At 38.3% G+C, this 16467-nt stretch overlaps 1 long non-coding RNA gene across 2 annotated transcripts; it reads right to left on the reverse strand.

Moving 5' to 3' along the window:
* Positions 1 to 241: 241 nt before the first annotated feature.
* Positions 242 to 3454, reverse strand: LOC140678797 (uncharacterized). Of its 2 annotated transcripts, XR_012050406.1 has the most exons (4): positions 3381 to 3454; positions 662 to 824; positions 495 to 574; positions 242 to 369 (listed from the first exon to the last, which is right to left on the reverse strand). It is a non-coding gene; the product is annotated as an uncharacterized lncRNA (long non-coding RNA). The 2 variants fall into 2 exon arrangements; XR_012050405.1 differs by lacking the exon at positions 3381 to 3454 and having other exon boundaries at positions 662 to 1015.
* Between the last annotated feature and the right edge of the window lie 13013 nt (positions 3455 to 16467).

Here is a 16467-nt window from a genome sequence, read left to right on the forward strand (position 1 = left end):
CAGCAGGAATTTGACCATTAAAAAGAACATAAAGCATGAAATCCCATGCTGCAACACATATACTCACTACTCCCCACTTCCGACACAGTTGTATAGTCTCTTCACTGAAATGGGTACAACACTGTGGTCCTTGATCCCCAACACAAATCTTTCAATGAAAATAAGAGTTTTTCTCAGTTCCTTTGGGTACTGGACAGCAAAAACAATACAGAGTGACATTAATGCACTCATAGCATATGATTTGTCCATGCTGCTGTCCTCAGTCAAAACCTGTATACCATCCAGGTATAGGGTTATCCTTTGTGCCTGCAAAGGGTTCCCCTCGTGTGTGTTATGGAGCATGATTGCTGGAGTAGGCACGCTTGGCTCCTATGCAATAAAAACAGATACATGTCAGTAAATAAAACCTGCTATGAAAACAGCAAAATGACTCAATGTTGCCATAATATGGATAATGCCAATTCCTAAATCTTGACCTTAAATGCAGTATTTACCTCCAGTAGAGTGTATAGAAAGGATGAGTCCTCTCTGAAAATGGAAGGCAGCAGTAGAATTGCTGCATCCCTAATGAGTCCTGAGGAAATAAAATTATTCTGTAATATTTTTTGTTTTCAGAAATACAGATTGTGGCTCCTATAGATACACATACAGGCCTAGATACCTCGTCTTACTGAATCATCCAGGCAGGCATTGATTGCCCTCTGGCAGCAGTCCTTTTGGCACATAGATGCTCTTTGAACCATCTTCGTTGCCATTCGATCCAGCTCTGTGACCATTCTGCGATCAGCTTCTACAAGGAATTGCTCCTTCATCTCCCACAGAAGCTGTAAGGAGGGATAAAAAGTGTCATCTCAAAATACTTGATGATCATAAATGAAATAATACACATACAATTAAATATGGTCAATTCAATGCTTGAAGATACCAACTATTTTAGGAAGCTTCAGTGCGGGAAACTTTTCGATGATTTCCTCTGCCTTGGCAGTTGCCATGAAAGTCTTTCGGTATGCATAGGTTCGTCTCATTCTCTCCTTTAAAGAGTTCAGATCTGGGTGTACCTTAAGCACAGTGTTGGGACTAACGCGTTACTGTAACGCCGTTAGTTTCGGCGTTAACTAGTAATCTAACGCGTTATTTTTTTTTATTCAGTAATTTAGTTACCGTTACTACATGATGCGTTACTGCGTTATTTTACGTTACTTTTGATGTAGTATCGGCTAGAAACAGAAGCGCTGCGGTGTCTGAATCTTCCTCTGTCACAAGCCGGAGAGAAGAAAAGAGGCGCGGTCTATGTGTGTGTGTGTGGGGGGAGGTGATCCGCGGTTTGATATATGAAACAAACAAAAAAAAGTTGTTGGCACGTTCAGTCCACACACAGCGTGGTCATGGCGAGCGGAGTAACGGAGGAGCTTGAACGCCCCCGCCATTGAATCGGTGTGTTTATAAGTGCAGACTCGATTGTGCAAAACGAGGGTTTTAAACACATGCTGAACGTGCTTGAACCACGTTACGACATCCCGTCGCGCACCCACTTCAGCAATAAGATTGTGCCAGATCCTTATGAGCAGGAGAAGAAAAAAAGTTGTGGATGAACTATCCCGAGCATCAGCTGTTGCGCTCATGACAGACGGGTGGACGTCCAGCGGAACTATAAGCGCTCACTTCATCACAGCAGACTGGGAGATGAGAAGACACGCCCCCTCTACGAGAGTCACCTTGCGCAGGTGCTGACACAAGCAGTGGAGGAATGGAAGATAAAGATATCCCAGTCACACGTGATAATGCCAAAAATCAAATAATTACAGAGAATGAGGCAGGACTGGGACCACAGATAGGTGCTTTGCACATGTAGTGAATTTGGCATCACAGAAGGGAATCTCAGTCAATAGGATGGAGCGCCTCTTTGGGAGGATCAGGAAGGTTTCTTACTTCCACCCAAGCACAACAGCTGCTCATGTGCTTAAGACAAAGCAAGAAATGCTAAAGCTGCCTGCTCATATACATGATGTCCCAACGAGGTGGAACTCCACTTATGATATGTTGGAGCAGCAGGCAGCTATATACTCTGCATTGACCCACAACACCCTGAAGACAAATGTCACCCTGTCTGATGATGATGTGAGAGTGGCAGATGAGGTCCTCCAGGTGCTTAAAAGTGTTCCATCTCCACTGAGCACTGAAACTTCACCATCTGTGTCAATGATCCTGCCACTGAAAACAAGGATTCTACAATCCATGGCTCCAAGTGTGGAAGACAGCAGCATCACTCCAGATGTCAGGCTTTATGTTTCAAGGAAGATGATGTGCCTTCTTATGTTGCACTTTAACTTGTTTTTTATTCATGGTCATTGGTCCAAGTTTAAAGAAAGGAGGAATGCCTTTTTATGTTGCACTGTTTTTCATTCATTATGTTAAAAGGAAAATAAAAATGTATGTCAAGTTGATCAACAGATTGTATTATTCTCCAGTGCAATAACAGTACTGAAATGAAGGCAAAAAGGGCATTAATGGGAGCTTTAAAAAAATAAGAAGAAAAAAATAAGTAACTAAATAGTTACTTTTCACAGTAACGCATTACTTTTTGGTGTAAGTAACTGAGTTAGTAACTGAGTTACTTTTGAAATAAAGTAACTAGTAACTGTAACTAGCTACTGGTTTTCGGTAACTAACCCAACACTGCTTAAGCATCTCTGTAGACATTTCATTGATATGAGCTTCAATGCTCCTTTCATCCTCTCTACATTCTTCACTCTCCTGAGCCTATATGCATTCAAGAAAAATGACAAGCAATATAGTAAGAGATAACCATTAAGATGAGGTGTACATGATTTTTAAAAAGTTATATAATATGGAAGAATCATCCTCTCTGTAACCTTCGTCTTGTGTTATCTTTCTGCTACCACTATGTTGGAGACCAAGCTCAAGCCCAGTCTCCCTGCTCCTCCTACCCGCACATTAGTGTGTGCTCAACATGGATGTATTAGATCCATGGTGCTCACCAGCCCCCCCATCCCTCCAAAGACGAGCTAGATGGCGACCGCAACGCTGCTACCGACAACGTTAAAGCTCCTTCTAACATTGACAATGTATACTATATTGTTTCATTAAAATAACAACTATGATAACCTCTTTAGGATGATTTCAGATTAATTGTACAGATATATTGTAACCTATTTTGTTATGGCAGCTCTCAGCAGAGCTTTGTCAGGTATTGTATTGTTTGACCACAATACAATTTGTTTGTTTGTTTTCTACAAGAAAACAAACAAATAAACAAACGAACAAAACATAACAAGAAACAAATGCTTAGTCCACCTTTTACCATAAAAGTCCTCAGCTAGGGTCAAGCATGCTGAAGTAAGATATTGTATTTAGCTCACCTTGATTCACGGAAGTTTCTTCTGTTCTCTCTCCTGTTCTTCTTTGTTCTGTTCTGTTCACAGTAATCACTATTGGTATGTCACAACTGGTTTGTAGGCAGGGAAGACCAGACCATGTGGTGCAATCCATGGGGCAACCAGCTCTTAATTCACACATGACAGCCACCATCATGCCAGCTCCCTGGCCCAACACACCAAACTTTGCCCTTTCCCCTGGGAGATCAGGGTTCAATTCCCAGCATCAACACACCCTGATGTAGTAGCCTAAAAGTCAGCATTACAGTGTGATTTTTGCATCAGTTAAGGCTTGGCCTCTGACATCAAAGACCGTTGTCTATCAATGAACTTATGTGCAGCTTCACAACTGGACTAAGCCAGTCAGCAGGGTACAGCAACCATGGATGAGGCCGATCATGGAAAAGTATGAAGAGGAGACAAATACATGAGTAAAATTGTCTGTAAAATAAGTGTTTAATATTTTTTAAATTGTCTGTCACTAATCCACACATCACCTCAGTATGCATTAACATGGTCACTCTGCATCAACCAGGCCTTGAACTCACAACTTCAAACTGTATTCCTAGATCACCTGACTTGTAACAAACTTTCAAAAGCCTTTGTCCAGTGAGTCGTATAGCTCACTTAGATGCCCCAGAAAGAGGGGTTATATCCTTGCTGCAGGGACCATCTTGCTAGTTCTTTGCTGTGTGTCATTTCCTCCTGAAGAAGGGAGTAGTGTTATTAAACTAAATAAACACAATTATAACTGCTGCGCAGCAATGGGTCGGGTCCGGGCGATTTTTGGCAAATTAAGGCAATTCTGAGCAACAAACAGGAGAACAGGAAGGCAAGACAGTTGACATTATAATGTTCCTTTTGCACCAATTGAGGCTAAAATCCACAACAATAGAACCAAAGACAGTGGTCTATCATGCTGAGCTAATTGGCAAGTGACAATTCAACAGTGGCTTCACAAATTGATTAAGCCATTCACTGTTGTGCATGCAGATTTGAAACCACTGTAAATATATCAGTTATCAAGACAAAAATCTGAAAATACACATATTGCATCTAGACAGAATGGAGATATTGGTAATTTGATTTTTTAATTGATTCGATTCGCTCCATAAGTTAATAACTGATGTTTAATCTATCATGACTCTAAAATGTATATGTTTGCTTCACAAAGACCACCTGGCATTTTCAGGAGCTGTCATCACCACCTTTGTCAGGGCTTGAACCCATGTTCTTTGGCACCAAGAACCAGCTCCTAAATCATTGAGCTATTTCTCAAACGGAATCACCAGCCAGACAGCAGTTGTCAAGGCAGATTTCAAAAATGGTCCTCCCAGTCACAGCTAATCTTTGCCTGAGTCAACAAGATTTGCTGATGAAGATCTTGCTTTCTTATAATTGTGGAAATAATGGTTGTGGAAATAAATTGGTAACAGAACATTTCAGTTATAGGACTGCCATTATTTGTATGTCTGATCAGAAGGTGTAAGGTAATAGACTAGTATGGTGGACCTGATGACTGAAGGCACCCAGCTGGTTAGTTCAGTCACTATTGCCTGTGACTTTAGTCTGGGTGGCAGGTGTTCAAATCCCAAGATGGGCAATTATGTTACAGTTTGATCAAAAGGATCTGGGGAAGAAGAGTTTGCTTTAAAATAAACAAAAAAATTGTATATGAAAAGTATTTGTATCAGTAGTCACAAGGAAATGTATTTTGCACCATTATTGGCAAATGTTATCAGGAAGTATGTCCCTGGTGACACAGGATCTTACCCATGCTTTCAACAATCCCTGAAGAACTCTTTCTTCCAAAAACGGTTCTCTGGATCAAAATAGTTCTTACTGGAACCCTTAGTGTTAGTGAGAACCCTTTTAAAACCAATTATTCAGAAAAAGGGTTTTAAAAGGTTCTCTGGATCAAAATGGTTCTTACTGGAACCATTAGCGTTACCAAGAACCCTTGAAAAACCCTTTCTTCGGGAAAGGGTTTTTCAGAAGCAAATGGTTCCAGTTAGAACCTCAGCCCTTGTAGAAGAACCCTTTTGGAACCCTTATTTCTAAGAGTGTAGCACTTCCAAAACCCTCAAATCTAAACTCCAAACATCCCAGAACAAGCTAGTCAGATTACTTCTAGACCTCCACCCCAGATCCCACCTCACTCCTACCCACTTCTCCAAAGTGGGCTGGCTCAGGGTGGAGGCCAGAGTAAAACAACTTGCACTCAGCCTGGTCTATAAAATCCGCTACACCTCCCTGATACCGAAGTACATGTAAAACTACTTCCTTAACCATAACCACAACACCAGGGGGAGCTCCACTAACCACATTAGACCCAGATTCCCATCTAACAAAGGTCTTAACTCATTCTCCTTCTATGCCACATCAATGTGGAATGCACTCCCAACAGGTGTAAAAGAAAGGGCATCTCTATCCTCCTTCAAAACCGCAATAAAAGTACACCTCCAGGCAACTTCAACCCTAAACTAACACCATCCCCGGATTGTTAATAATCAAATGTAAACAATCAAATGCAGATATTTTTCTTATGCCTTCTGATCTCTCTCTCTCTCTCTCTCTCTCTCTCTCTCTCTCTCTCTCTCTCTCTCTCTCTCTCTCTCTCTCTCTCTCTCTCTCTATGTCCACTACTTGCTGTCCATATCCTACCAAGTCAGACCTACACTGTTTCAATATCCATTTCTCTGTTCTCAATTGTTGATGACTGAAGTGCTGATATCAACCAAACCTTATGATGATAGTATATATCTGATAGTATATATCTGTATCATGAATCGATTTAAGTGGATCCCGACTTAAACAAGTTGAAAAACTTATTCGGGTGTTACCATTTAGTGGTCAATTGTACGGAATATGTACTTCACTGTGCAATCTACTAATAAAAGTTTCAATCAATCAATCAATCCTTCAGGAATGGCCTGATCTAGTTTGTTGGCGTCACGCCGATTTGAACGGCTGGTTTGATATTATCGAATAGCTATTTTGAAAGATTGTATTTATATATTTTGTTTGTATATTTCGTTGCTTTGACTTGAGGTGAAATTATAAACATTTTCAAAACAACAAAGTGGATTTTTCTCTAAAACAAACAACGTACAATAACACTGTCACTGAAATATAATTTAATCTCCATTAGATATTTTATTCAAAACGAATAAATCTGTATTCAATTTCATATTTTTGTGAGATCACGACTTTGCTAAAACATTTCACCTATTTTCCATTTAACAGTCTTCTTCAACACGCCACTGCGCCTCGCCGGCCTTAAACATTGAACTGTGGCGTCATCTAGTGGTGAAAACTTGTCATTATGCCACATTTTCAATCTTTGGTGAGGACGAGTCTCAAAGCTGTTAGGCGCCATCTAGCGGTGAAAATGTGCCACATTTATGCAGGGTGGTCCAATTATTGTTATTATTATTAGGGATGTCCGATAATGGCTTTTTGCCAATATCCGATATTCCGATATTGTCCAACTCTTTAATTACCAATACCGATATCAACCGATACTGATATATACAGTCGTGGAATTAACACATTATTATGCCTAATTTGGACAACCAGGTATGGTGAAGATAAGGTCCTTTTTTTAATTAATAAAATAAAATAAGATAAATAAATTAAAAACATTTTCTTGAATAAAAAAAAAAGTAAAACAATATAAAAACAGTTACATAGAAACTAGTAATGAATAAAAATGAGTAAAATTAAGTGTTAAAGGTTAGTACTATTAGTGGACCAGCAGCACGTACAATCATGTGTGCTTACGGACTGTATCCCTTGCAGACTGTATTGATATATATTGATATATAATGTAGGAACCAGAATATTAATAACAGAAAGAAACAACCCTTTTGTGTGAATGAGTGTGAATGGGGGAGGGAGGTTTTTTGGGTTGGTGCACTAATTGTAAGTGTATCTTGTGTTTTTTATGTTGATTTAATTAGAAAAAATTTAAAATTTAAAAAAACGATACCGATAATAAAAAAAACCATACCGATAATTTCCGATATTACATTTTAAAGCATTTATTGGCCGATATTATCGGACATCTCTAATTATTATTATTATTATTATTAGTCCATTATTCAAATGTTGCTGTGGGTCACATGTGTATTATAATGGAGGTGCGGCACAAATGTAGAATTATTAACTGGGTGATGAACGACATTCGCATGAAGTTCCAGGCATTAAAATCAAAAATATGCCGGAAATGCTTACTTTTTTGTTATCAGTTCCCCGGTTGCAAAAGGGGGCGGGGCGGCGCAATAAAATATTTGATGACTCTAAAAACCAGACTGTTTGCACTGAGGGCCGCACACTAAAAAAATAGAGCATGCAGGGGTGATTTTGATACTTTTATTTTTCAAAAGCAATAGTATACAGTATGGATTTTTGTAAGTTTTAGGGCTCCCCTCAAGTTTGGTCCTGGGGACCCAGAAGGCTATCAGTCATAAAGATGTTTCAAGTACATATTTTTTCATTTATATTATTCAACGCTTACATTTCTAGATCAACTTCAGGTCTATCTATCAATATAAGGTCAAACAAAATGAATACCTATATGTATATATACATATATATATAATTAATAGAGTCCAGGTTTCTGTGGTTTATCCGTTATACAGTGCTCAATACCGGGGTAGAGCGGAATATACGTTAGGTCAGGAAAAAACACAGAGGCTATTTCATCCCTACAAGCCTGTTTCACAGGTCTCCCTGCTCTTCAGGGGATTTTAATAACTCATTTTAATAATTTTAATAATAAAATCCCCTGAAGAGCAGGGAAACCTGCGAAACAGGTTTGGAGGGATGAAATAGCCTCTGTGTTTTTTCCTGACCTAACATATTTATATCAATAATATATATATATATATATATATATATATATATATATATATATATATATATATATATATATATATATATATATATATACAGTCCGGGGGTCTCCGTTGTGGTATTTTAGGCTTCATAATGCGCCACACATTTTCAATGGGAGACAGGTCTGGACTACAGGCAGGCCAGTCTAGTACCTGCACTCTTTTACTATAAAGCCACGTTGATGTAACGCGTGGCTTGACAATGTCTTGCTGAAATAAGCAGGGGCGTCCATGGTAACGTTGCTTGGATGGCAACATATGTTGCTCCAAAACCTGTATGTACCTTTCAGCATTAATGGCGCCTTCACAGATGTGTAAGTTACCCATGTCTTGGGCACTAATACACCCCCATACCATCCCAGATGCTGGCTTTTCAACTTTGCGCCTATAACAATCCGGATGGTTCTTTTCCTCTTTGGTCCGGAGGACACGACGTCCGCAGTTTCCAAAAACAATTTGAAATGTGGACTCGTCAGACCACAGAACACTTTTCCACTTTGTATCAGTCCATCTTAGATGAGCTCAGGCCCAGCGAAGCCGACGGCGTTTCTGGGTGTTGTTGATAAACGGTTTTCGCCTTGCATAGGAGAGTTTTAACTTGCACTTACAGATGTAGCGACCAACTGTAGTTACTGACAGTGGGTTTCTGAAGTGTTCCTGAGCCCATGTGGTGATATCCTTTACACACTGGTGTTGCTTGTTGATGCAGTACAGCCTGAGGGATCGAAGGTCACGGGCTTAGCTGCTTACGTGCAGTGATTTCTCCAGATTCTCTGAACCCTTTGATGATATTATGGACCGTAGATGGTGAAATCCCTAAATTCCTTGCAATAGCTGGTTGAGAAAGGTTTTTCTTAAACTGTTCAACAATTTGCTCACGCATTTGTTGACAAAGTGGTGACCCTCGCCCCATCCTTGTTTGTGAATGACTGAGCATTTCATGGAATCTACTTTTATACCCAATCATGGCACCCACCTGTTCCCAATTTGCCTGCACACCTGTGGGATGTTCCAAATAAGTGTTTGATGAGCATTCCTCAACTTTATCAGTATTTATTGCCACCTTTCAAAACTTCTTTGTCACGTGTTGCTGGCATCAAATTCTAAAGTTAATGATTATTTGCCAAAAAAAAAAATGTTTATGAGTTTGAACATCAAATATGTTGTCTTTGTAGCATATTCAACTGAATATGGGTTGAAAAGGATTTGCAAATCATTGTATTCCGTTTATATTTACATCTTAACACAATTTCCCAACCTATATGGAAACGGGGTTTGTATATATATATGTGTGTGTGTGTGTGTGTGTGTGTGTGTGTGTGTGTGTGTGTGTGTGTGTGTGTGTGTGTGTGTGTGTGTGTGTGTGTGTGTGTGTGTGTGTGTGTGTGTGTGTGTTTTGTGCCCTTCTGTAAAAACAAAAACAAAAAAAAACGTTTTTATGGGAAAAACACAAAATATGAAATATTTTCCCCCCAAAAAATGTTCAAAGTTGGAATATTTGATGTGAAGTAACCAGAGTAGCAATTCTTAAAAAATTGAGTAAGGACAGGTTTTTTTTATCCAACTAAAATTTTTGCAAGGGCCCCACTCATAAAAGTGTTAAAAATAAGTCAGACATTTTTCTATTTTTTTTTTACTTTCAACACCTCAATCTCTACATCATTTTCCTGAGGGAACTCTCCTGAAGGAATCAATAAAATACTATTTATCTATAAATTTCAGATCTATCCATGGATCATAAATTATTATTATTTTTTTTCATTTTTAATGCACTTTTTGTCAAATAAATATTTCTTTATATATGGCAAACATAGAATAGAATAGAATTGAAAGTACTTTATTGATCCCTGGGGGAAATTCAGCAGAAAATATGCAATATTTTTTCCATAACATATGTTAAGATGGAATATTAGATGTGTTTGATTCAGTACAACATTCATTTTGATTCATTATTATTTCTGAGCGATGACAGTTTTGAAGAAGAAAAAACCCAGCCTGCAGCAGCTTTGTGAGTCGATATTGCAACTTTTCCTTGTTGCATTTCACCTGTTTGCGTTTTTATTTCACCTTTTTATGCTTTGTTTTTTTTTAATTGTATTTCAGAATGTGCCACTGGCCGTTACACAACTAGCTGCGGGCCTCAAATGGACACCCGTAGCCTAAAAAGCCCTGTGTTCATTCCAGGTCAACATGCAGTCTACCAGACTGCCACCAGAGGGAGCCATACTCCACTTGATGATCCCTGACCTGGGGGAAGAGAAGACATGGAAGGACGTTACAACCAGTCAGCGTCCCACTGGGCTCTTTTGTCTCGCTGCTTGGAGGCATCTTGCTCATGCTTGGCTCCATTTGCGCCATATTGACGTAATTGACTGCATGTATCACTCTTTAAATGGTGGCTGGACTAAAGGCTAGTTAAGGCCCAACAAGATAACACATCACGTGACGTCATTGGTGAAGTGCTACATGAACAGTTGGGTATAGTTATGGTAACATCCAATACAAAAACCCTACCAGAAATGTGTCGATTTTAAGTGTCCACAATTCAGAAATGTAATATTTTAAGACTATTTCATTGTAGTTGCACTTTGAATGTGTACTTAGGTGTGCTTCTAGTTTGTCTTCTTCATTTAACTTAGTGAAATGGGCAAAATATTAGGAACTTCTAACTAGGGATGAAGTGTAGTTAACACTGTGTGACAGTTTCAACCAATATTGAAGCATTTATTTCTTTTGCAGGCAGATTGTTGACTTTAAAATGATATTAATGCAGCCTGTGGTTTGTTTTTATTGACCTAGGGTACATCAGAGGAATAACATTTAACCAAAACAAAAACATGGGAAGTAATGTAGTAAAAAGCACAATGTAAAGAGAAAAGGCTGTAGTGTTGATATCAAGAACTAATAATAAAACAACTAGTCTTTAATTATGTCATAATTTAAAAAAAAAAAGTTTTAGAAACGGTTGTATGGTATACCGGCAGTGCCGGCCCAAGCCTCCATGGGGCCCTAAGCAAAATTAGATTTTGGGGCCCTCTATTTCTGCCAATAATATTGATTGATCATTCACACACCTACTATAAACTCATTGCGGCTCTGGCAGTGTTGTTTACATTATCCTATTGTCAGCCTGGCATGTCTTTACAAATGACATGTCATTTATAAAGATATGGGGGTGGCCCAGTTTATAACATAAATAATACCAATGAATGAACGAATGATGTCCAGAGTGCCACATATGGTTCCTAATCTTAAAATGTAGAAAACATTCAGCTACAAGAGTGGCCTGGGGTTGAACAGTCCAAGTGATAAAGCTTTGCATTTTGTCATGTCTGTATTATCATGTTTTGTTTTAAGTCATGTTTTGTTTAGTTTCTGTCTTTTCACTCCCTTGTCTGGTCACCATAGCAACCATTAGTTTTCACCTGTCACGTCACGCACCTGTTTCACGTGTTGAGTCATGCACCTGTTTTCGTTAATCATGTCTGTAGTATTTAAGTTCAGTGTTTTTCAGTTTGTCTTTCTGACGACCTCGCACCCCATACCGCACCACATTTATGCTCTGTCCATTCCTCTATGATCCTGCTTCATGTCCCTTGTCACAGTAAGTTTTGGTTCCATGTTTATAGTCTTTTTGTTTTTTCATAGTTTATTCTCCGCCACTGTGCGCGCTTTCATTTATTCTTTTTTTGATAAATATACATAAATCATGTACCTCCATTCCCGTCTCGCCCGTGCCAACTTTCCGTTGCATCCCGGAAAAGCAAACTCCAAAGATCTAGTATTGACACATTTACGGTAAAAGTGTCATCTTGTCTCATCAGTCTTGTACATATTAGTCTTTAATTACTAGTTTATATTTTTAGTTAATTGTTCATATTTAATGTTTACTTTGTACAAAGAGAGCGCAGTCTACTGAAGTTAAATTCTCAATAGTTTTCCCCTTTGAAAGACGCAAGGGAAATTCCTTCCATTTCACCATGTTGCTACAATGATCTTCACTGTTTTCATGCTGTTTCAGCAGTGCACCTATGTTGACCCAATCCAGCTGTCCCTCGGCTGCCAGTTTTTAGGACTTTTTGGAAAATAATTTGCAGCAAAAGCAATAGACTGCATCTTTACTTCTTGAATAAATCAGCCAGCTACGCTTGACTTTTTCTCCATTGACTAGCTGTCTGTAGGTATAATGATAATGAAAACTTCGGCCATCATGCCGTTTGGGGAATGAAAAGTTCTCCTTAATAGACAGTGGTCCTCTGATCACCTGCTCAGTCCTGTCTGAATCTGAGAGGAAAGAAGGCCACTCAGCTGGGTCAACTGGCGGAGCTGATGATGGTCCATGGTGTGAAGGGGACGTTGTGGTGGAAGTTGCTGAGGAAGTGACCAAAGAAAGACAATGACTAAAAAAGAAGGACCTATAAGGTCATTAAATTGCACTGTTGGACATAATTATTAATCTCAGAATGTTCTGCAGTACAATGAGCAATTACAAAGGGTGTTTTGCAGTTAACTTACTAGATAAATCAGCTGTGGTTTCAGACATGGAGGGGACAGTGGGCACAGAGGGTGGAGGTGTGTGAGAGAGCACTGTAGAGGATGGAGATGGACCTAAGATGAAATACATACATACATACATATAGGCACACATATTAATGAGATACTTTGACTATATTAATTTCCCTTCAAGTGTAATGTTTATACTAAGAAATTAGATGTATACCTTTTCCTCACCTGATTCATCACTCACAGTTGAGCCTGAGGATGTGGACTGGCTCTGGGCTGATTCTGTGCCTCCAAAGTATTTTAACAATGCTCCTGGGGAAGTTTCACATAACTTATGAGTTGATGTAAAAAATAATGTTTATTTTACTCAAATAAATTACCGTGCTCTGCTGCAAACAATTTGTGCAAACAACATATCTCACTAGTAACCTGATGCTAAAAACATATTGCTAGCACCTGATGCTAAAAACATATTGCTAGCACCTGATGCTAAAAACATATTGCTAGCTAGCTAACGTCACCTAGCTAAAGCTAATTACAGTTACAAATCTCTTCGATAAACTTTTTATTACCAAGTCATGCAAACATACCTTTATCAACCTACCAGATCGGTAGGTTGTGAGTTCAAACCCCGGCCGAGTCATACCAAAGACTATAAAAAAATGGGACCCATTACCTCCCTGCTTGGCACTCAGCATCAAGGGTTGGAATTGGGGGTTAAATCACCAAAATGATTCCCGGGCGCGGCCACCGTTGCTGCCCACTGCTCCCCTCACCTCCCAGGGGGTGATCAAGGGTGATGGGTCAAATGCAGAGAATAATCTCGCCACACCTAGTGTGTGTGTGACAATCATTGGTACTTTAACTTTTAACTTTATCATGGCATTTTTTCTCCTCTTCCACTTTCTTCTTCTTCCTTTTTTCTGCACCTGAAGGATATGTCCTTTTTTGTGACATTGTTTTGCCTCTATCTGCGCTTTTGATGCCCAGTGCGCACTGGCATTGCACGGCGGGCGGCAAACGTCACAGGTGCAGCAGAGGCAGTTTTACATTTAAAGAGAGGCAGGAAGAATCACTAGGCCTAGATCAGCAGCAGCACTCTGTTGACATAAAATTGTGTTTTTGTACAATAATATATCTTTGATCATTTAGAAATCATCAGTCAGACTCGTACATGCAAAAAATAAAAAATAAGAAATTTTTGTTAATTGCTTTTGGGGGCCCCCTGGTGGCCGCGGGGCCCTAAGCAAGCGCTTAGTACGCTTATGCCTTGGGCCGGCTCTGTATACCGGTATTAGTATAGTACCGCGATACTAACGAATCATATTCAGTACTATACCGCCTCAAAAAAGTACAGAATAATAAAAGATTATTACATTTGAACAGAAGTGTAGATAGAACGTGTTACAAGAGAAAGTAAGCAGATATTAACAGTAAATGAACAAATAGATTAATAATAATTTTTTACAATTTGTCCTTTATAATGTAGACAAAATAATAGGTAGATAAATGTTACTGCATACGTCAGCAGACTAATTAAGAGTCTTTGTTTGTTTACTTACTACTAAAAGACAAGTTGTCTAGTATGTTCACTATTTTATTTAAGGACTAAATTACAATAATAAACATATGTTTCATGTACCCCAAGATTTTTTGTTAAAGTAAAGCCAATAATGCAATTTTTTGTGGTCCCCTTTATTTAGAAAAATATTGAAATACATTTTGGTACCGGTACCAAAATATTGGTATCGAGACAACACACGAATACTTTTTATAGTCAAGCAAAATAATGACAATATTCCCAAAGTTATGCTTCAAAACACAGAATTAATCTCATCTTTTCTTAATACCAACTCGCATTTGTAAGCATAATTGACTAATTTGGAATACTAGCGTACTGTTTGAACCAGGGGTGTCCACAAACTTTTTTTGGGGAAAAAAAACAAAGCATACAGAAGCCATTTTGATATTTTTTATTTTCAAAACCAATACAAAACATAGATTTGTTTTTACCTTTAAGGCTCCCTTCACGTTTGGTCCTGAAAACCCGAAAGCGTCTCAGTCATAAAAATGTAAAAAATAAGTCATAGATTAATTTTTATTCAAGGCTTACATCTTTAAAATCAACTTCAAGTCTAACTGTTGATGTGAAGTTATTAGTTTGCACGTGCTATGTCCTTTATGTCAAAATCCTGTTTCTTTATGGCAAAACCACAAAATGTGCAATATTTTCCCCGACAAATATTTCAAAATGGAATAATCTACGTCAAGTAATTAGAGCCTTAAATAGGTCAATCGTTCACAACACCATTGATTTCAATAAAAAAATGTTTTGAGCAATGTCAGTTTTAAAGAAAAAAAATGTCTGCATGGAAGCATTGTGATATTAGTCAACATTGAAACACCTGGTTGCTCTTATATGTTTTTTCCCCCCATAGTAATTATAGAATGTGCCAAAGCCTTTAAAAAAACACTTTGAACACCCCTGGTTTAAAATCCTGTGACCTCCACAGAGAGAATGATTCAGCATTATAATATAATGTTCCATTGAACTTAAATACAGTCTAAATTATATACCTTTATTATAAATATCTAAAAGTACATCGAATAGCAAGTGGCTGTTTTGAACTGGGGCTGGCCAAGTGCATTAAGTCATGACACATACGTCAACAAATAGAAATGACGATAATATGATACTTGACAATCAAAGGTAAGATATTCGGTACATATTCACATTAGATGTGTTTATCGAACTAAACTTTCTCATAGTATATTGTGTACAGTAAAGACACCAATATATAAACATGCTACATAACGTTAATATTGAGGCCATGTTTACGACTCGCCACATTGTTTACCGAATATCATTATTACTGAATAAACCTTAAAGGGTGTGCTATTACAGGTGTAAATATTTCAACTATTAAGGAAGAGCAAAGCAAACAATAAAGATGCACGTAGACGGCTAACTAGCAGGTTAGCTTCCAACATTATCTGCAATCCAGCAATGTAAACGAGCTAGTTAGTCATATTGCGATTGCAGCGTTTTATTCTTATTAAATATATTAAAAAATGATCATTCAATCAGTGAGGATGTTTAACTAGTTTGTAGTATTATCATACAGCTAAATGGACGATGACGGTGCTAGAGTACGTTACATCGAGTGTGTAAATATTATTAAATACAACAAACAAGAGTACACAGTTAAAATACACTAGACAACAGCTAATAGGATTAACCCGACCTGAGCAATGATAGTTTTAAAGAAGAAGAAAAACGTCTGCATGGAAGCATTGTGATATTAGTCAACATTGAAAGGCCTGGTTGCTCTTTTATGTTTTTTTTCTCCCATAGTAATTATAGAATGTGCCAAAGCCTTTCAAAAATTAGCTCCGGGCAGCAAATGGCCCCCGGGCCACACTTTGAACACCCTTGGTTTAAAATCCTGTGACCTCCACAGAGAGAATAATTCAGCATTATAATATAATGTTCCATTGAACTTAATACAGACCAAATGATATACCTTTACTATAAATATCTAAGTGTACATCAAATAGCATGTGGCTGTTTTGAACTGGGGCTGGCCAAGTGCATTATGTCATGACACATACGTCAACAAATAGAAATGACGATAATATGATACTTGACAATCAAAGGTAAGATATTCGGT

The sequence above is a fragment of the Nerophis lumbriciformis genome, linkage group LG05, assembly GCF_033978685.3.
Source record: "Nerophis lumbriciformis linkage group LG05, RoL_Nlum_v2.1, whole genome shotgun sequence".
In the NCBI taxonomy this organism is placed as follows: domain Eukaryota; kingdom Metazoa; phylum Chordata; class Actinopteri; order Syngnathiformes; family Syngnathidae; genus Nerophis; species Nerophis lumbriciformis.